The following is a 22,245-nucleotide window of genomic DNA, read 5'->3' as shown; positions in this document are numbered from 1 at the left end:
GGCCAGGCACAATGGCTTATACTTGTAATCCCAGCATTTCGGGCGGCCCAGGTAGGAGGAGAGCTTGAAACCAGGAGTTTGGGACCAGCTGGGGCAACAAAGTTAAGACCCCTCTCTAATAAATAATAACTCAAAGGCACAGACATCAATCATCACTTAATCAAGAGGCAAAGACCCTCTATAAGCTTTAGCATGACAAAGGCATAACAACAATTTGTTTTGCAGTAAACGATAATACAATGTTATGCTGTAAAGGAAACAAATTTGTGTACGGGATATACTGTCTGCACCAAAGAATAAACTCCTTTTTGGGCAGGGACCTTTTCTCGCAAAACTTTGTCTCCTAGGATGCTTTGCATTAACGTTCATTATTGGCCGAATGGGGTGGCTCATGCCAGTAATCCCAACACTTTAGGAGGCCAAGGCAGGAGGATCACTTCAGGCCTGGGCAACATAGCAAGACACCAACTCTACAAAAAAAATTTATCATATTAGCTGGGCCTGTAGGTACGTACCTGTAGTCCTGATACAGGAGGACAGGGAAGTAAGTGCTGGGTAGAGAAGGGTAGGGTCTGTGGTGAGACCTCCACCCTCAGGCCTGTACCCACAGACCTAAGTGAGAACAAGCATTTCTGTTTTCGTACCCAAAGTTGCCTTTCAGCCTGCCAAGCCCCCACATCCTGTGCCCATTGAAGCCCGGGACCTTAAGCAGATACACACACAAGCGGCTGGACATCCAGAGGAACAGAGGAGCAGAAGAGCACACCGACAGATACCAGCAGATGCCAGCAGGCCATCTACAGCAAGTTGGCACAGAATCTGGTCAGGTGTGGTCGGAGAAGAGTCCGGGCACTGGGCAGCCCAACTCCAGGGGAAGACCACCTTGCCACTCTATCCCCCTTCTGGCTCCCCATCCATCTGCTGAGACCTACTTCTACCGTTCAATAAAACCTTGCACTCATTCTCCAAGCCCATGTGTAATCCGATTTTTCTGGTACACTGGAGGAAGACCCTGGGATACAGAAAGCCCTCTGTCCTTGTGATAAGGCAGAGGGTCTAACTGAGCTGATTAACACAAGCCACCTGCAGACAGCAAAACTGAAAGAGCACACTGTAACACATGGCCACTGGGGTTTCGGGAGTTGTAAACAGTCAACCCTAGACCCTGCTGCGGGGTCAGAGCCCAAAAACACTCTGCATGACCTGACCGTCTGCACGCTCCCCCTAAAGGCTTGAACAGTGGGGGCACACAAGAAGTGAGCCAAACTCCTGTCACACACCCTGCAAGAGGGAATAAAGAAACTCTTCCTATTTCAGTCCTAGCTACTACTTAGGAGGCTGAGGTGGGAAAATTCCTTGAGCCCAGAAGTTTGAGGCTGCAGTGAGCCATGACTGTGCCACTGCACTCAAGTCTAGCAAGAAAGCAAGACCCTGACTCTAAAACTAAGAATAATAATTATGCTCAATATTTTTAAAAAAAAAGTCTGGGCAATGCAGCCAGACCTTGTAATGGTTTGTTTTTGTTTTTGTTTTTGTTTTTGGAGACAGTCTCACTCTGTTGCCTAGGCTAGAGTGCAGTCGTGAGATGTCAGTTCACTGCAACCTCTGCCTCCCGGGTTCAAACATGATTCTTCTGCCTCAGCCTCCTGAGTAGCTGAGACTACAGGGCACACACCACCACACCCAGCTAATTTTTGTATTTTTAGCAGACACAGGGTTTTACCATATTGGCCAGGCTTGTCTTGAACTCCTGACTTCAGGTGATCTGCCTGCCTCAGCCTCCCAAAGTACTGAGATTACAGGCGTGAGCCACCACGCCCAGCCATAATGATTCTTACACTGGATATAAGGAAACTATCCAAACACCTGATTTTTTTTTTTTAGATGGAGTCTCACTCTGTCACCCAGGCTGGAGTACAGTGGCATGATCTCTGCTCAATGCAACTTCTACTTCTCAGGCTCAAGCAATCCTCCCACCTCAGCCACCCGAGTAGCTGGCACTATAGGCCAACATTCCCAGACAATTTTTTGTATTTTTGGTAGAGATAAGGTTTCACCGTGTTGCCCAGACTGCTCTTGAACTCCTAAACTTAACTGATCTGCCCACCTCAGCCTCCCAAAGTGCTGGGGTTACAGGCGTGAACCAGCTCATCTGGTGCCCAAACACCTCATTCTCAAAAGACGTCAGTAATTTTAAGTAAAACCATTTACTTTGAAGTTTTCTCATATCTTATTCTTAAGCCTGAAAAAAGTACAATCAACATTTTCTGAGTGTCCACAATGTACTCAGAAAGTTACAGGTCACTGAAAAGACTCAAATTCAGCATGATCCAGGAAAAGGATGCTCACTACCCAGTTAGGGAAACTAATACTAGTGAAACACTTGTTATATACAGTATCTTGTGATGGGTACCAAGTGCCAAGTTGGACATTACAGACTAAAAGCTTAGTGAAAGAAATAATCACAAGTTCAAGCTTTGGTTTCTCTGTAGAGCAAATAAATCTTTTGCCTTTTATAAAAATAATAATAATAATCATGAGTTCAAATGGACAGCAAGAACACGATAAAAGACAGAGCTTTGGATGGGTAGTTTAACAAGAAAGGAAAATGAAGCCAAACAATTCTAGTTGCTCAAGCCAAAAACTTTTTTTTTTTTTTTTTTTTTTTTGAGAAGGAGTTTCACTCTTACTACCCAGGCTGGAGTGCAATGGCGTGATCTCGGCTCACCGCAACCTGCGCCTCCTGGGTTCAGGCAATTCTCCTGCCTCAGCCTCCTGAGTAGCTGGGATTACAGGCTGTGCCACCATGCCCAGCTAAGTTTTGTATTTTTAGTAGAGACAGGGTTTTACCATGTTGACCAGGATGGTCTCAATCTCTTGACCTAGTGATCCACCCGCTTCAGCCTCCCAAAGTGCTGGGATTATAGGCGTGAGCCACCACGCCCAGCCGCCAAAAAATTTTGAATCACGCTTGATTCTTCTCTTCCGTCCTTCCCCTCCACTGAAACCAACACAAAATCCTGTTGGCTCTACCTTCGGAAGATGATACATAGAATCTGACCACTTCTTATCACCCCTCTTGCCATAACCATAGTCTAAGCCAACATAAATTACTGTAATGGGCTTCTAATAGGTCACCCTGTTTTTCTGTGTTTGTGTTTCTGTTTTTGAGATGGAGTCTCTTTCTGTCCCCCAAGCTGGAGTGCAGTGGTGCAACTTCGGCTCACTACAACCTCCGCCTCCCATGTGTGTTTTGTGTTCAAGTGATTCTCCTGCCTCAGCCTCCCGTGTGTTTTGTTTTTTCATTTGTTTGGTTTTTTTTGGAGACAGGATCTTGCTCTGTTGCCCAGGCTGGAGTACAGTGGCATGGCTACAGCTCACTGCAGCCTCAAACTCCTGGGCTCAAGCAATTCACCCTTCTCAGCCTCTCAAAGTGCTAGAATTACAAGTGCGAGCCACTGCACCTTGGCCTAGCTCTCCCTGCTTCTACCCTTGCACTCTTAGCAGGTTACTCTTCACAAGACTGCTAGAGGGTGAAGAAAGTGACAGAGTTTATTTGCTCTCTGCTAAACCCGTGTACTGCCCAAGACACCGTGTATGTGTACAAGAACAAATGAAAACAGACTGGAAAGATACACATACAAAATTTACAATAATGGATGATGCAGTTACTAATAATCCCTATTTTCTTCTTTGTACTTTTCTGGATTTCCCGTGTTTTCCACATGAACATGAATTAATCACCTTTACAACCAAAGAAAAAAGACATACTTTAATATGAAGGGGAAAAAAAAAAAAATCAGTGATCTTGTATATTTTTGTTTTTTTTAGACGGAATCTGGCTCTGTCACCCAGGCTGGAGTGCAGTGGTGCATACTTGGCTCACTACAACCTCACTCTCCCAAGTTCAAGTGATTCTCCCACCTCGGCCTCCTAACTAGCTGGGATTACAGGCGCGTGCCATCATGCCCAGGTAAGTTTTGTATTTTTAGTAGGGCCGGGGTTTCACCATGTTGCCCAGGCTGGTCTTGAACTTCTGATCTCAGGTGATCCGCCTGTCTTGGCCTCTCAAAGTGCTAGGATTATAGGCATGAGCCACTACACCTGGCCAAATTATCTTTTTGGAATAACCAAAAATACAATTAAAAACCTGCAGCAAGCTAGGTATGGTAGCTCACACCTGTAATCCCAGTGCTTTGGGAAGCTGAGTGGGAATATTGCTTCAGGCCACACTGAGTGATAAAACAAGACCTCGTCTCTGCAAAAAATAATAATAATTTTAACTAGCTGCACGTATCAGCACTCACCTGCAGGTCAAGCTACTTGAGAGGCTGAGGTGGGAGCCCAGGAGTTCTAGACCAGCAATATAGTGAAGTCCCATCTCAAAAAAAAAATAGAGGAAACCACGCATTTATGTGCTATTATGCTATTTTTTAAATGATTTTTTTTAAGCTGAAGCCCTTACAACTGTCTGCAAGGCCTTACTTACTGTTACCTCTCAGACTTCTCTTGCTACTTACCCCTTTGTTCACTATGCTCCAAATACTGTGCTCCAAAACACTGTTCACCTTGCTGCTCTTCACATTCACTAAGAATGCTCCTAACAAAGGGCCTTTGCACTGGCAGTTCTCCCTACACAGAATGCTCCCCAGCCCAACCCTACCCCAACCAAATCTTCTCCAGGCTGATTTACCTCCTGGTGTCCTTGTTTAAGTATTACTTACTCAGCAAAGTTTACCATGATATTGAAAATGCAAACATACACACACACAAATCCTCCTACAAGACTTTATTTTTTTTCCATAGCCATTTTGATCACTGGTATATTCCTAATGTCTAGGGAACAGCCAACACATGACTAGCACTCAATAAATCTTTGCAGAATAAATTAAAGCATGGAAGAAGAAATGAAAGTTAAAGGATTTTGGAGAGTGTGAGGATGTACATATTTGAGGGGTCAAGGACTAAACAAAAATCAATCTGACAGGAGCAGAGAACACATGCAGTAAAGAGACCTTCCAAAAGTAGAGACTTGGTTAACAGTGAGAAACCAGAAAGTGAGGGACCTGAAGGATAGAAAGTTGACAGAGATAAAAAGGTTACAAGTGGGCCAGGCGCAGTGGCTCAAGCCTGTAATCCCAGCACTTTGGGGGGCCGAGGCGGGCGGATCACGAGGTCAAGAGATCAAGACCATCCTGGTCAACATGGTGAAACCCCGTCTCTACTAAAAATACAAAAAATTAGCTGGGCATGGTGGTGCGTGCCTGTAATCCCAGCTACTCAGGAGGCTGAGGCAGGAGAATTGCCTGAACCCAGGAGGCAGAGGTTGCGGTGAGCCGAGATTGCGCCATTGTTCTCCAGCCTGGGTAACGAGAGCGAAATTCCGTCTCAAAAAAAAAAAAAAAAAAAAAAAAAGGTTACAAGCCAGAGGGAAATGGAGGCTGAGAGGGAAGGGATAATACAGCTGGAAACAGAATGAAAGCTGAGAAGGGGAACTGCATGAAGAGGTCAAGAGGAAAGTTATAGATACAGGAAAAGTCAAGAAGAAGGATGAGACTGTACAAGGGAGGAGCAGATCATAGGGAAGGGGTGGAGAACAGTTATGTCACAACACTGTTCTTGCTCAAATCTAGGCCCTGACAGTCCAGAAGAGATATACTTCTGCAGTAATATGGCTTTATTTCCAAAATTTAAGTGACTGGGAGCCACGGTGGCTCCGGCCAGTTGTCCTGGCGCTTCAGGAGGCAAGGCTATGAGTTCAAGGCCAACCTGAGCAACATAACAAGCTCTCATTGATTAACAACAAAAAAAAAAAACAAAATTTAAGTGACATGCGAGTGTAAAAACACACAGAAGATATCTATAATGCATCTGTTTTATCACTTTGAACCCTCAAATTCTTCTCTGAAGTGTAAAACAGTTTAAAGATTAATTTCTAAATCCTGAATTTCTCAATTTCTTTTCGTTTGTTTAAGACAGTCTCGCTCTGTCGCCCAGGCTGGAGTGCACTGGCACAATCTTGGCTCACTGGAGCCTCTCTGCCCCTGGGTTCAAGTAATTCTCCTGCCTCAGCCTCCCATGTAGCTAGGATTACAGGTGCCCACCACCACGTCCAGCTAATTTTTTATTTTTAGTACAGACATGGTTTTACCACATTGGCCAGGCTGATCTAGAACTCCTGATCTCAAGTGATCTGCCCACTCTCAGCCTCCCAAAGTGTTGGGATTACAGGCATAAGCCACCACACCCAGCCAAATTCCTCAATCTTGTTCCTCATAAATTTCAGGGAGCCAAACAAAAACACAATATCAATTTTAATATAAAGTCTACTGACATTTTAAAAGATTGACAGAAACCTAGAATAGTTAAATTATTGCTCGGAAGCAGTGGCTCACGCCTGTAATCCCAACACTTTGGGAGACCGAGGCAGGTGGATCACTTGAGGTCAAGAGATCGAGACCAGACTGATCAACATGGTGAAACCTTGTCTCTACTAAAAAAAATACAAAAATGCCGGACGCGGTGGCTCATACCTATAATCCCAACACTTTGGGAGGCCGAGGTGGGCAGATGACAAGGTCAAGAGATGGAGACCATCCTGGCCAACATGGTGAAACTCTGTCTTGACTAAAAACACAAAAATTAGCCGGGCGCGGTGGCCTGCCCCTGTAGTCCCAGCTACTCAGGAGGTTGAGGCAAGAGTACTGCTTGAACCCGGGAAGCGGAGGTTGCAGTGAGCCAAGATCGCACCACTGCACTCCAGCCTGACACCTGGTGACAAAACAAGACTCTGTGTCAAAAAATTTTTAAAAATACAAAAATTAGCCAGGCATGATGGCAGGCACCTCTAATCCCAGCTACTTGGGAGACTGAGGCAGGAAAATAGCTTGAACCCAGGAGGCGGAGGTTGCAGTGAGCGGAGTTGACGCCACTGCCCTCCAGTCTAGGTGATAGAGCGAGACTCTGTCTCAAAAAAAAAAAAAATGCTAAGCACAGTGGCTCATGCCTCTTATCCCAGCACTTTGGGAGGCCAAGGTATGTGGATCACGGGGTCAGAAGATTGAGACCATCCTGGCCAACATGGTGAAACCCCATCTCTACTAAAATACAAAAAATTAGCCAGGCACGGTGGCGGGCGTCCGTAGTCCCAGCTACTTGGGAGGCTGAAGCAGGAGAATCGCTTGAAACCAGGAGGCAGAGGTTGCTCAGTCGAGATTATGCCACTGTACTGCAGCCAGGTGACAAAACTGAGACCCCATCTCAAAAAAAAAAGTTAAATCATTAAAAATTTCTTGAATCAAACCAAAATATCTGAGCTATGCAAATCTTTTTAAAACTTTGTTCCATTGCTTTGCTTTTTATACACTGAGATTTGAAAAAGAAAAAAAGAAAACTTTGTTCCAATTTTCTCCTCTAGACAAATCCTTTTAAAACTTTAACTTTCTCATCAATTCTATATGTATAAAACCCTATAGAATTTTTATTTATGCAGCACTGTAAAAGAATGATTCAGTATCTTCTCAGATAATCTACTGAAATAAAACAATCAAAATCATTTAAAATAATTAGAAATTTTGGAATCAGAAGTTTTTAAAATAATTTTATAATTTCAGTGTTTATGGCCACACTATTCAGGCAGAGATGAAACAAACATACAATACCTTAGAAATGCGCAAATTTATGCACTGCTCACTAAAAGCTGGCCAGATGCCATTTTATCATTGATAAAGTAGCCTCAAATTCCACTCCGAGTGCAATTGCAGTTGCACTGAATCTAGCAGTATAAGCATGCCTGCATGTTATTATGGGAAATAGTGGAAAATTTCACAGGCTGACATCCAGAATGTCTGTGATTCTTTTTCATATTTCTTTCTTCCTGCAAAGCAGTTAACAGACCAGAAATTGAGTTTTTTTTAAAAAGGTGGAAATTTCCACTGTTTTTTTTTCCTTAGCCTTAAGTGTAAGTTAAGTAAGTAAAATGTTCCAAAATTCCAGCATGAGAGAGAGAATAATTCAGAAAGAAAATAATTATTTATCATCATCCAATCAGACCTGTAATCCCAACACTTTAAGAGGCTGAGGCAGTGGATCACTTGAGGTCAGGAGTCTGAGAACAGCCTAGCCAACATAGCAAAACCCCACCTCTACTAAAAATACAAAAATTAGCCAGGCATTGTGGTGTGTGCCTGTGGTCCCAGCTACTTGGGAGGCTGAGGCACAAGAATCTCTTGCAGGAGGCAGAGGCTACAGTGAGCCAAGACCGTACCACTGCACTCCAGCCTGGGTGACAGAGCGAGACTGTCTCAAAAGAACAAATTTTTTTTAGAGGTAGGGTGCAGTAGCTCATGCCTGTAATCCCAGCACGTTGGGAGGCTGATGCGGGTGGATCACCTGAGGTCAGGAGATCAAGACCCTCCTGGCCAACATGGAGAAATCCCATCTCTACTAAAAATACAAAAATTAGCTGGGCGTGGTGGCTCATACCTGTAATCCCAGCTACTCAGGAGACTGAGAGGCAGAAGAATCGCTCAAATCCAAGAGGTGGAGGGTGCAGTGAACCGAGATCATGCCGCTGCACTCCAGCCTGGGTGACAAAAGTTAAACTCTGTCTCAAAAAAAAAAAAAGAAAGAAAAAAAATGTAAACAAACAGAGGTATTACCCTTTCTGAGTAAGAAAAAAAGTGTCCAGGGAAATACTTGGGGAATATAGGGTTACGATAGTTTAAGTACTAAATGTAACATTAGTAAATCACATTGTAAAGCTGATTGTTTTTTCTCATTAGCTTATACAGCATGCATTCAAAAATTAATTCAAGTCAATAGAACAGTTAAGCATAGAAAGAACAAAAGTATGTGTATGTATCTTGATGCAAAAGGAATATATTATATATGAACAGAAGTAAGCCATAAAGATTAGGTTTTTCAGGGCTGGGCGTTAGTGGCTCACACCTGTAATCCCAGCACTTTGGGAGGCCAAGGCACGTAGATCACAAGGTCAAGATATCAAGACCATCTGGCCAACATGGTGAAACTCCGTTTCTACTAAAAATACAAAAATTAGCTGGGTGTAGTGGCGTGTGCCTGTAGTCCCAGCTACTCAGAAGGCTGAGGCAGGAGAATCACTTGAACCTGGGAGACGGAGTTTGTAGTGAACTGAGATCGCACCACTGCACTCCAGCCTGGGCAAAAAGAGCAAAACTCCACCTCAAAAAAAAAAAAAAACTGGGTTTTTCAGTGAGGGTCAAAAAGCGAACAATGGCAAAAGCTCATAGGCAAAATTAAGTGTTTATTTTGGCAACTTTTCAAAAGGTTTATACCAGACCAATATATTCAATGTTTTTCATTTTTTTTTTTTTTTTTTGAGACAGAGTCTGGCTTTGTCACCAGGCACCAGGCAGGAGTGCAGTGGCACGATCTCAGCTCACTGCAACCTCCACCTCCTGGGTTCAAGCAGTTCTCCTGCCTCAGCGCCTCCCGAATAGCTGGGACTACAGGCACATGCCACCACGCCCAGCTAATTTTTGTATTTTTTAGCAGAGACACGGTTTCACCATGTTGGCCAGGATAGTCTCGATCTCCTGACCTTGTGATCCACCCACCTCAGCCTCCCAAAGTGCTGGGATTACAGACATGAGCCACCGCACCCAGCCTCAGTGTTTTTCATTTTAGTTTGTAATAAATAATGAAACAGACAATGAATTATTGAGTCATTTTTATTAGAGAGATAAAAAGATTAAGCTCTAGGCCATTTAAAATTATTTAACATAAATACAGTAGAAAATTTACTATGTTTAAGAATTTACATGTTCTAGATTAACAATCTTGGTTTTTCTTTCAATTTATATGAATTAAAGACTGCAGTTTATGGTATATGTTTGCATAACTGTTACTTTGAGCCTTAAAATACTTGTTATTCCTCAAAACACACGCGAGCCAAGAAATTGAGCATTACTACAGAGACAAAGCTGATCAATCAGGATTGTACCACAAAGCCTGGGAGAAAATATCTGCAAACATTATCTAATAAAAGATAGATATCTAGAACTTTAAAAAAAAAAAAACAAGTTTTTTTTCTAAGAACTCAGTTTTTTCTAAGAATTCAGTAAGAAGAAAGCAACCTGATTTTTAAGACAGAAGAGGGAAGAGAAAAGGAAAGGAAAAGAAGTCAAAAGATTTGAATAGACACTTCACCAAAGAAAATGAATTTAAAAAAATTTTTTTTTTTGAGATGGAGTCTTGCTCTGTCTCCCAGGCTGGAGTGCAGCGGCACTATCTCAGCTCACTGCAACCCCCACCTTCCAGGTTCAAGCAATTCTCCTGTCTCAGCCTCCCAAGCAGCTAGGATTAGAAGCACACGCTGCCACACCTGGCTGATTTTTTGTATTTTATAGTAGAGACAGGGTTTCACCATGTTGCCCAGACTGGTTGTGAACTCCTAACCTCAGGAGCCTCCTAACCTCCTAACTCCACCAGCCTCGGCCTCTGAAAGTGCTGGGATTATAGGCATGAGCCACCACTCACAGCCCAAAATTTCAAATTAAAATCACAATGAGATACCATTACACATCTACGAGAATGGCTAAAAAATAAGAGAATATTAATACCAAGTGTTGGTGAAGATATAAAACTGAAACTATGCTATACTGCTGGTGAGAACACAAAATTGAACAGACAAGTAAACAATTTCATAGTTCCTTATAAAGTTAAAAATACATTTACCGTATGATCCAGCTACCATATGATCCAGCAATTCCACCTCCTGGGTATTTGTCCAAGAAAATGAAACCTCTGTCCACACTAAGGTTTGTATTCAAATGTTTACAATAGCTCTATTCATAATAGCTAAGAAATGTTGCTCGACTAATAAACAAATTGCCATATACACTGTCCATATACTGTTGCATACATACTTAGAAATAACGTAAGAACTCCTTATATATGCAACAGCATAAATGAATCAATCGCAGGGGATTAAACTAAGCAAAACAAGTCTGACACAACAACAAAATACATTTAAAAAAAAGAAGCCTGACACAACATACTTTATGATTATAATTACATGAGGTTTTAATGAAATTCTAGAAAAGGCAAAACTGTATTAATACAAATCAGACCAGTAGACCTATAACTAACATCTTAATACTTGCCCCAAAGATTGAGAAGAAAACAAAAATATCTACTCCACATCGTAGCTCGGAAACAGGTTTATAACATCGGGGAAAATCCATACCGAGACAATGGATTACTTAGCAAGGCTAGTTTACTTCCTGCAGGAAGGGCGCAACTTTCCCATCTCTGACATTGTACTAGAGATACTAGCTACTAGAGATACTAGCCATAAAAACAGAGCAAGAAAAAGAAAAGGTACACTGACTGGAAAGGAAGGAATAAAACTGCCTTTATTCACAGACATGATCACCTACATATACAATCTTAAGCAAACTACATAAAAGCTACTAAAATTAGCAAGGTTACAATGTATTAGACAAACATACAAAAATCAACTGTATTGCTATATACTAACAACAAAGCATTCAAATTGAAATTAAAAAACCAATACTATTTATAATCTCATTTAAAAATATGGAACTGCCCAGGCACAGTGGCTCACGCCTGCAATCCCAGCACTTTGGGAGGCCAAGACAGGTGGACCATAAAGTCGGGAGTTCAAGACCAGCCTAGCTAACATGGTGAAACGCTGTCTCTACTAAAAATACAAAAATTAGCCACGTGTGGTGGTGCGTGCCTGTAATCCCAGCTACTAGGGAGGCTGAGGCAGGAGAATTGTTTGAACCCAGGAGGCAGAGGTTGCAATGAGTGGACTCCACTCATTGCACTCCAGCCTGGGTGACAGAGCAAAATCCCATCTTAAAAAATATATATATATATATGTATATGTATGTATGTATGCATGTATATATGTGTGTGTATGTGTATATGTATGTACGTGTGTGTGTGTGTGTGTGTGTGTGTGTGTGTTTATCACTGGTCATTAGAGAAACACAAATCAAAACTACATTGAGATACCATCTCACACCAGTTAGAATGGCTATCATTAAAAAATCTGGAGATAACAGATGCTGGAGAGGATGTGGAGAAATAGGAACTTTTTACACTGTTGGTGGGAGTGTCGATTAGTTCAACCATTGTGGAAGACAGTGTGGCAATTCCTCAAGGACCTAGAAACAGAAATTCCATTTGACCCAGTAATCCCATTACTGGGTATATATCCAAAGGATTATAAATTGTTCTACTATAAGGACACATGCACACGAATGTTCATTGCAGCATTGTTTACAATAGCAAAGACCTGGAACCAACCCAAATGCCCATCGATGATAGACTGGACAGAGAAAATGTGGCACACATACACCATGGAATATTATGATGCAGCCATCAAAAACAATGAGTTCGTGTCCTTTGTAGGGACATGGATGAACCTGGAAACCATCATTCTCAGCAAACTGACACGAGAACAGAAAATCAAACACGGCATGTTCTCACTCATAGGTGGGTGTTGAACAATGAGAACACATGGACATTGGGAGGGGAGCATCACACACTGGGGTCTGTCGGGGGGGAAATAGGGGAGGGACAGTGGGGGGTGGGAAGTTGGGGAGAAATAGCATGGGAGAAATGCCAGACATAGGTGATGGGGAGGAAGGCAGCAAATCACACTGCCATGTGTGCACCTATGCAACAATCTTGCATATTCTTCACATGTACCCCAAAACCTAAAATGCAATAAAAAAATTAAAAACAAACGAAAATATATGTATGTGGAACTTAGTGATAAATTTGACAGAAACGTTGTAAGATCTGTACACTTGGGGGACCTCCTCTTTCAGCTTTGGAGCCCCCCTCCGTCTTTGTACTGAGTAGCTTCTTCCTTCTGTCTTCTCCCTTCACTTCTTGCCTATTAAACTCTCCATTCCTTAAAACCACTCCACGGGTGTCCATGTTGTTTTATCTAAACCAGCATGAGGACCAAGACCCTGGTGTTCCTCCACTCATTGGAGCCATATCATTTTGGTACATGGGCTGGGAAAGGAAATTCAATCATCAGACTGGTGAGTATGGAGTGGATTTCAACTTTAAATCTGTCCTTTAATCTCAAGGCTCTCTTCCAGCTACCCTGTTGCCAAACTTTCTTTCTCTTTCTATCCTCAGTATCTTACCCTCGCTCTGTGTGTCTAATGTGCTGGAATCTTTACAGTTTAAGGAAACCGGTCTGTTAGAAAAGATCTTGAATCACAGCAGGCAGTAACCCAGTAAATATCTCTCTCTACAGTCTTCTCTGGAGAGAGCACATAGTATTTTTAAGCAACCTAGTAGAAATCAGTCTCTAGGCCTCCTCTGGGAACAGGAAGTTTTCACTTTTAACAGGAGTAAAACACCTTCTGTAGACAAATTTTAGTCTCAATATTGTACCACTGGCAGGAAAACGGCCATTTGGTTCCTACATTCCTTTAAGCCATCTATTCTGGCTCCCATTAAGGCAGTACTTAATTAGTAAGGAGATTTTAAGTTCAGAAGTTAACTGGAACTGTTCTTCTATGGGTAAATGCTTTAGCATGGGCTATGGAAATTATCTACCACACCACAATTGTGGGAATTGGTGTCCTCACTCTACTATTTGCAATAGGGTTATACATAGTAGCACTTTCTAACTGAAATATTGGACAGTTTCCATTTGCTTAATTATCCATATGGCAGGGATAATAGTTGACAAAAGCAGCATCAAAGTTTTACTATTACTGAGTCTACTAGGACTTTTTTACTGGGTTTACTAATGCAGTTTTAAATGAAACATGCTGATTTGGATTAACACCTCTAGTAAAGTAGAGGAAAATCTACAGGTACTTAAAAATCAAATCAAAATTATTGACAGGCTCAGGCAAAATGCTGGCTCCTGCCCCGAGTGGCTACAATCCCTCTTTAATAAATTCAAGTCTTCTTTATGTAATTGGTTAACTCCTTTATTAAGCATTCCTTGCTTATATGTCTTATATTGATATTTGGACCCTGTATACTCAATACTATAACTCGAATTGTTTATTCTCACCTAGAAGCAATCAAACTCTAAATGGTGCTGTAAACCGAGCCACACATGGACATGCCATTCTTCCAAGGACCCTTAGATTCACCCCAGGAGGAGCCCTAGCTGCTGTTCACCATTCTATGTCCCTTTTCAGCAGGAAGTAGAAAGTCGTCACCTGAAACTCTCTAACAGCAGTTAGTGTGGCATCACCACAGGGGGAATGTTGTAGAAAAAGGGGTCCTTGGAAATTTTTCTCTTTTTTATTTTATTTTTTGAGACGGAGTTTTACTCTTTTGCCCTGGCTGGAGTGCAATGGCACAATCTCGGCTCACCGCAACCCTCCATCCACCTTCTGAGTTGAAGCATTCTCCGGCCTCAGCCTCCCAAGTAGCTGGGATTACAGGAACCTGCCACCACGCCCAGATGATTTTTGTATTTTTAGTAGAGACGGGGTTTCACCATATTGGCCAGGCTGGTCTCGAACTCCTGACCTTGTGATCTGCCCACCTCAGCCTCCCAAAGTGCTGGGATTAAAGGCATGAGCCACTGCGCCTAGGCCTAAGTTTTCATTTTTTAAAGCATCTCCAGAAAAGTTTGTGAAGCCCCGGCTCTTAGGGCCAGGCTGGCAACCTTTGATATGCAAATGCAGGCCACCAGAAACTGGATCCACTCAAACATGGAGACTCCCGTGGCCTTCTTGCCCTTTTCCCACGTTTCTGGCAACATGGCTGCCCCCACATAGCCCCACATGTGTAGAACATCTTGGTGCCCTGCATTGTCTATTAAAAGGTTAGGGTGGGAGAGCCAGCTTTTTCCATCAGGCTTGAATGACAAGCCTAGCCAAACCAATCCCCTGAGCCTTATGCAAATCAAACACCGACTCCTCCAGCCTCTGCATATATACCTAGTCGATATGTGTGGCAGGTGGGGACCTTCTCTTTCGGTTTTGGAGCGCCCCCTCCCCCGTCTCTGTACAGGGGAGCTTCTTCCTTCTGTCTTCTCCCTTCCTTGTTACCCATTAAACTCTCCACTCCTTAAAACCACAAAAAAAAAAAGATCTGTACACTGATAACTACAAAACACTGCTAACAGAAACTAAATAAGCCCTAAATAAATGAAAAGATATACAAGGTGTTCATAGAAACAAAGGTAACAATACTGTTAAGATGCCAATTCTCTCCAAATTGATCAATCGATTCAATGCAATCACAATCAAAATCTCAACAGAAATTTCATAGAAATAAGCTGATTCTAACAATGATATGGAAATGCAAAGGGCCTAGAATAGCCAAAACAACTGGAAAAGGAATAAGTTTGAAGAATTACTCTGATTTCAAGACTTCCATAATCTATATGGTATTGTACTGGGGTAAAGACAGAGAGTGATATTTATATAGATACAGATGTATAAACATATACTATATGAAACAGAACTTAATCAAAAAAACAGACCTATACATATATGGTTCAATAATTTCCTAGCCAAGTTAATTCAATGGTCAATGTATAATCTTCAAAAAATAGTTAGATGCTACAACTAGATGTCTTATGGGGGAAAAGTGCCAGAAAAACTCAGTAGCCATATACCAAAATACAAACCTCAACCCTTTTCTCACACCATATACAATTAACTCAAATAAATCACAGACATAAATTGAAGAGTTAAAACTTTGCAATAGAGGAAAAAAAGTTAAAACTATAAAACTTCTAGGAGAAAACCTTAATGATCTTGGATTGGGCAAAGATTTTTTTTTTTAAAGACAGGGTCTCATGTGTGTGTGGGGGGGGGGGGTGTTTTTTTTTGTCTTGCTCTGTCACCCAGACTAGAGTGTAGTGGCATGACCTCAGCTCACTACAACCTCTGTCTCCTGGATTCAAGTGATTCTCCTGCCTCAGCTACTCCAGTAGCTGAGGTTACAGACAGCACTACCACACCCAGCTAATTTTGCATTTTTAGTAGAGACATGGTTTCACCATGTTGGTCAGGCTGATCTCAAACTCCTGGCATCAAGTGATCTATCCACCCGTCTTCAGAAATAAATAAGTGGAACCTATACATACACATGAACATACACTATGAAATCATAGACAAGAGACTAGGAAGGGTTGAGGAGGGGGATGATAGATTACTTAATGAGTACAATGTATATGATTTGGGTAAATGATGCCCTAAAAGCCCTGACTTCACCACTAGGCAATCTATACAGGTAACAAAATTATACTTGTACCCCATAAATTTATACCAATTTTTTAAAAAATAAAGTAAGGCTAGGTGCAGGGGCTCATGACCATAATACCAGCACTTTGAGAAGCTGAGGTAGGCGGAATGCTTCAAGCCAGAAGTTAAAGACTAGCCTAAGCAATAAAGTGAGACCACCATCCTATTTTAAAATAAAAAGGGAAATAATTTTTTTTTTTTTAAGATGGGGTTTCACCATGATGGCCAGGCTGGTCTTGAACTCCTGACCTCAGGTGATCCACTCACCTCAGCCTCCCAAAGTGCTAGGATTACAGGCATGAGCCACCGCGCCCAGCTTTTTTTTAAGACAAAAAAAATTTTTTTTTTTTTTGAGACGGAGTTTCACTCTTGTTACCCAGGCTGGAGTGCAATGGCACAATCTCAGCTCACCGCAACCTCCACCTCCTGCGTTCAGGCAATTCTCCTGCCTCAGCCTCCTGAGTAGCTGGGATTACAGGCATGCGCCACCGTGCCCAGCTAATTTTTTGTATTTTTAGTAGAGACGGGGTTTTACCATGTTGACCAGGATGGTCTCGATCTCTTGACCTCGTGATCCATCCACCTTGGCCTCCCAAAGTGCTGGAATTATAGGCCCACCTATAAAAGTGAGCCACCGCACCCAGCCCAAGAAATAATTTTTACAAACAAACAAACAAAAAAAAAAAATCTAAGGACAAAACAAGTTTTTCATCTAGAAAAAGAACAAATTTACATCTCAAAACATAAAAACAATCTAACCTAAAAATAGGCAAAAGATATATATACAGAGACTTAACCAAAAAAAAAAAAAAAAAACCGCCAATTTTGTATTTTTAGTAGAGACAGGGTTTTACCATGTTGGTCAGGCTGGTCTCGAACTCCTGACCTTGTGATCCACCCACCTGGGCCTCCCAAAGTGCTGGGATAACTGGTGTAAGCTACCACGTGATGATTCCGCCTCAGCCTCCAACAGGGCTGGGATTACTGGCATGATCCAGTGTGCCCAGCCAATATTATGCAATATTGGCTGGGCACACTGGATCATGCCTGTGGTGGCATATGCCTGTAATCGCAGCTCCTCAGGAGGCTGAGGCAGAAGAATCGCTTGAACCCAGGAGGCAGAAGGTGCAGTGTGCCAAGATCGAGCCACTGCACTCCGGCTTGGGCAACAAAGTGAATCTCTGTCTCCAAAAAAAAAAAAAAGGCTGGGCATGGTGGCTTATGCCTGTAATCCAACCAAGCACTTTGGAGGCCAAGACAGGCAGATCACCTGAGGTCAGGAATTCAAGACCAGCCTGACCAACATGGTGAAACACCATCTTAAAAAAAAAAAAATTTTTTTTTTTTTTTTTTTGAGACAGTTTCTGTTGAGACAGTGGTACAATCTTGGCTCCCTGAAACCTCCGCCTCCCAGGTTCAAGCAATTGCCTCAACCACGGAGAAGCTGAGATTACAGGCACGTGCCATCACGCCCACCTAATTTTTCGAATTTTTGGTAGAGATGGGGTTTCGCCATGTTTGTCCAACTGGTCTCGAACTCCTGACCTCAAGTGATCCAGCCCACCTCAGCCTCCTGAGGTGCTGGTATCACAGGCATGTTTTATTTTGGGTTTTTTGTTTGTTTGTTTGTTTGTTTTTGAGACAGTCTCTGTCACCCAGGCTGAAGAGTAGTGGCACAATCTCAGCTCACTACTATGCCCAACTAATTTTTGGGGTTTGGCTCTGTTGCCCAGGCTGGAGTACAATGGCACAATCTCAGCTCAGTGCAACCTCTGCCTCCTGGGTTCAAGCAATTCTCCTGCCTCAGCCTCCCAAGTAGCTGGGACTACAGGCAAGTGCCACCATGCCTGGTTAATTTTTGTATTTTTTAGTAGAGATGGGGTTTCACTATGTTGGCCAGGCTGGTCTCAAACTTCTGACCTCGTGATCTACCTACCTCAGCTTATTAAAGTGCTAGGATTACAGGCATGAGCCACCTGGCCCGGCGATATTTTTGTGTTTTGTTTTGTTTTTGGGACAGAGTCTCGTTCTGTCACCTAGGCTAGAGTGCAGTGGCTCGATCTCGGCTCACTGCAGCCTCCACTTCCTGGTTCAAGTAATTCTCCTGCCTCAGCCTCCCAGAGTAGCTGGGACTACAGTTGCACACCACCACACCCAGCTAATTTTTGTATTTTAGTAGACATGGAGTTTCAGCATGTCGGCCAGGTTGGTCGTAATCTCCTGATCTCATGATCCGCCCACATCAGCCTCCCAAAGTGCTGGGATTACAGACATGAATAACTGAGCCCGGCCTATTTTTTTTAAGACAGGTCACTGGGTCACTCTCACCCCGGCTGGAGTACAGTGGCGTAATCTCAGCTCACTGCAGTTGGCATCCTAGCTTCAAGCGATTCTCATGCCTGAGCCTTCTGAATAGCTGGTACTAAAGGCATGTGCCACCACTCCCAGCTAATTTTTTATTTTTTAGTAGAGACGGGATTTTGCTATGTGGGCTGGTCTTGAATTCCTGGCCTCAAGTGACTTGCCCATCTCAGCTTCCCAAAGTGTTGGGATTACAGATGTGAGCCACTGCCCCCAGCATTAATACCGGTATTATCATCAGGCAGTAAGTAGTAGCTTTTCTGTGGTACATCCAGACAAAGGATTATTATTCAATAATAAAAAGAAATGTGCTAACAACTCATGAAGATAATGTGAAGAAAACTTAAACATACATTACTAAGTGAAAGAAGCCAATTTGGAAAGGCTACATACTGTCTGATTCTAGGCAACATCTTAGAAAAGGCGAAATTTTGGAAACAGTAGAAAGATCGGTGGTTGCCAGGTTAGTGGGGAGGAAAGAATGAGTAGGCAGAGCACAGTACTCTCAGGGTAGCGAAACTACTCTGTATGATAGATACTATAATGGTAGATACACGTTATTATAAATTGTTCCAAACTCATAAAATGCACAATACCAAGAGAAAACTCTAATGTGAACTATAGACTCTGGATAATGATATGTCAATGTAGGGTCATAACTCCTACACATGTACCAAGATGGAGTGGGGATGGTGAAAGGGGAGGCTGGGTTCGGTCAGGAGGTATATGTACCTTCTGTTCAATATGGCTGTTAGAGCTAAAACAGCTCTAACAAAATAAAGGATTAAAAAAATAAATAAATGGTAGCTTTTATCTTTTATACCAAGGAATAGGAATTGAAATACAAATCAGGACACACAGAAGAGAATTTTACTGGGAGTAAGAGGGCAGAAGACAGAGCAGGGGTCTAACTATTAAGCAACTGAAGTATAAATAAGATACACATAGAATTAGAAAGATGATGGTTGAAATGAAAATTAGAGCCGGGCATGGTGGCTCATGCCTGTAATCCCAGCACTTTGGGAGGCCCAGGTGGGCAGATCACAAGGTTAGGAGTTCGAGACTAGCCTGGCCAACATGGTGAAACCCCGTCTCTATTAAAAATACAAAAATTAGCAGGGCATGGTGGTGGGCACCTGTAATCCCAGCTACTCAGGAGGCTGAGGCAGGAGAATCGCTTCAAACTGGAAGGTGCAGGTTTTGGTGAGCCAAGATCATGCCATTGCACTCCAGCCTAAGCAACAAGAATGAAACTCCGTCTCAAAAAAAAAAAAAAAAAAGAAATGAAAATTGGAGTCAGATTATAAAAATCTTTGGGAGCTCCATGGGAAGTTTAGTTTCGAACTTTAGACAAAGAAAACAATGAGAGGTTTCAAGCAGTCAAGCAGTCAAGCAGACCGGGCGCAGTGGCTCACGACAGCACTTTGGGAGGCTGAGGCAGGCAGATCATGAGGTTAGGAGTTCAAGACCAGCCTGGCCAACATGGTAAAACCCTGTCTCTACAAAAAGAAATGCAAAAACATACAAAAATAGCCAGGCATAGTGGCACTCACCTATGGTCTCAGCTACTAGGGAGGGTGAGGTGGGAAAACTGCTTGAACCAAGGATGTAGAGGCTAAGCCAAGATTATACCATTGCATTTTAGCCTGGGCGACAGAGTGAGATCCTGTCGGGGGGAAAAAAAAAAAAAAAAAAACACAAGACGGGCAGATCACGAGGTCAGTAGTTTGAGACCAGCCTGACCAACATGGTGAAACCCCATCTCTACTAAAATTACAAAAATTAGCCGGGCATGGTGGCACTAGCCTGTAATCCCAGCTACTCAGGAGGCTAAGGCAGGAGAAGTGCTTGAACCGGGAGAGGGAGGTTGCAGTGAGTGGGAATCGTGCCACTGTACTCCAGCCTGACAGAGCAAGACTCAGTCTAAAAAAAAAAAAAGGCCACATACACTGCCTTGCACCTGTAATCTCAGCACTTTGGGAGGCCAAAGCAGAATTGCTTGAGCCCAGATATTTGAGACCACCCTGGGTAACATAGTAAAACTCCATCTCAAAAAAAAAAAAATTTTTTTTTTCTTCATCTCCACAAATAATAATAAAAATTAGAGGCCAGGCACAGTGGCTCACACCTGTCATCCCAGCACTTTTGGGAGGCCAAGGCTGGCGGATCATTGCGGTGAGGCATTCAAGAACAGCCTGGCCATCATGAAACCTCATCTCTACTAAAAAAACACTTAGCCAGGTATGATGGCACACGCCTATAATCCCAGCTACTCAGGAGGCTGAGGTAGGAGAACTGCTTGAGCCCAGGAGGCAGAGGTTGCAGTGAGCCAAGATCACACCACTGTACTTCAGCCTGGGTGACAGAGCAAGATTCTGTCTCAAAAAAAAAATTAGGCATGGTGTGCACACATGTAGTCCAGCTACTTGGGAGGCAGAGGCAAGAAAATCGCCTGAGCCCTGGTGGTCAAGGTTGCAGTGAGCCATGATCATTCCACTGCATACCACCCTGGGCAACAGAGTAAGACCCTCATGTCAAAAAAAAAAACAAAGAGAAAAAGAAAAAAAAAATTTTAATCTTATTCTTCAACGCGCTGCACCCTGATAACATGGATCCATAGTAGTCCCTTGCCTTCTCTGAACTTCTCTACAATTTTTATAGGCAAGACCAACTTATCACAGATTGCCTTATACTGAAGTGATGTGAGTACCTGATTGTACACACTTGGAGGTCACAAACTTTAACTCTCACAGTGCCTTAATGTAAAGGCATAATAATCACTGATTAATTATGTCTGTGCATGGAAGAATAGGCAGCAACCAAGCAACAGCAAATTAAAGATGACTGAAGTTTAAGACCTCAAAACTTAAGAAAATAGTGATATGAACACTCAATTTAGGCTGCCCGCAGTGACTCACACCTGTAATCTCAGCTCTTTGGGAGGCTGAGGAGGGTGGATCACTTGAGGTCAGGGGTTCAAAAGCAGCCTGGCCAACATGGCAAAATCCCTACTCTACTAAAAATACGAAATTAGCCAGGCCTGGTGGCGCATGCCTGTAATCTCAGCTTCTTGGGAGGCTGAAGCAGAATCACTTGAACCTGGGGGGGCGGAGGTCGCAGTGAGCCAAGATCATGCCACTGCACTCCAGCCTGGGCAACAAGAGTGAAACTCCATCTGAAAAAAAAAAAAAAAAAGGAGGGAGAGAGAGAGAGAGAGAGAAAAGAAAAAAAGAAAGAAAGAAAGGAAAAGAAAAAAAAGAAAGAAATAGAGAGAAAAAGAAAGGGAAAGGGAGGAAAGGGAAAGGGAAAAGGAAAAGAAAAGAAAACTCAATTTAAGAAAACTTAAGAGGCTGGGCATGATGGCTCACATCTGTAATCCCAGCACTTTGGGAGACCTAAGCAGAAGGATCATCTGAACCCAAGAGTTCAAGACTAGCCAGAGACACATGCTCTACACAAAACAAAAACATTCATCTACACGAAACTTAAAAACATCAGCCAGGCATGGTGGCATGTGCCTGCCGTCCCAGCTACTAGAAGGCTGTGCTAGGAGGACTGCTTGAGCCCAGGAGGTCAAGGCTGCAGTGAACCGTGATGGTGACACTACACTCTATCCTAGGTGACA

General features: G+C 42.8%; 1 protein-coding gene across 45 annotated transcripts in view; it reads right to left on the bottom strand.

Annotated features, from left to right (window-relative positions):
* NCOA3 (nuclear receptor coactivator 3) overlaps positions 1-22,245 on the bottom strand; it is a 147,191-nt gene that overhangs the window by 114,498 nt on the left and 10,448 nt on the right. For 11 of the 45 annotated variants that reach the window (XM_054255431.2, XM_078371872.1, XM_054255430.2 and 8 more), the window contains exon 2: positions 8,485-8,605. The exons of the other annotated variants lie outside the window; for them this stretch is intronic. The gene's annotated coding sequence lies outside the window, so the exon portion shown is untranslated. The remainder of the gene's footprint in view (positions 1-8,484; positions 8,606-22,245) is intronic. 45 annotated transcript variants of the gene reach the window in all.

The sequence above is a fragment of the Callithrix jacchus genome, chromosome 5 (genome assembly GCF_049354715.1).
Source record: "Callithrix jacchus isolate 240 chromosome 5, calJac240_pri, whole genome shotgun sequence".
Taxonomy (NCBI): domain Eukaryota; kingdom Metazoa; phylum Chordata; class Mammalia; order Primates; family Cebidae; genus Callithrix; species Callithrix jacchus.
This window is presented reverse-complemented; position numbering and strand designations above follow the sequence as displayed.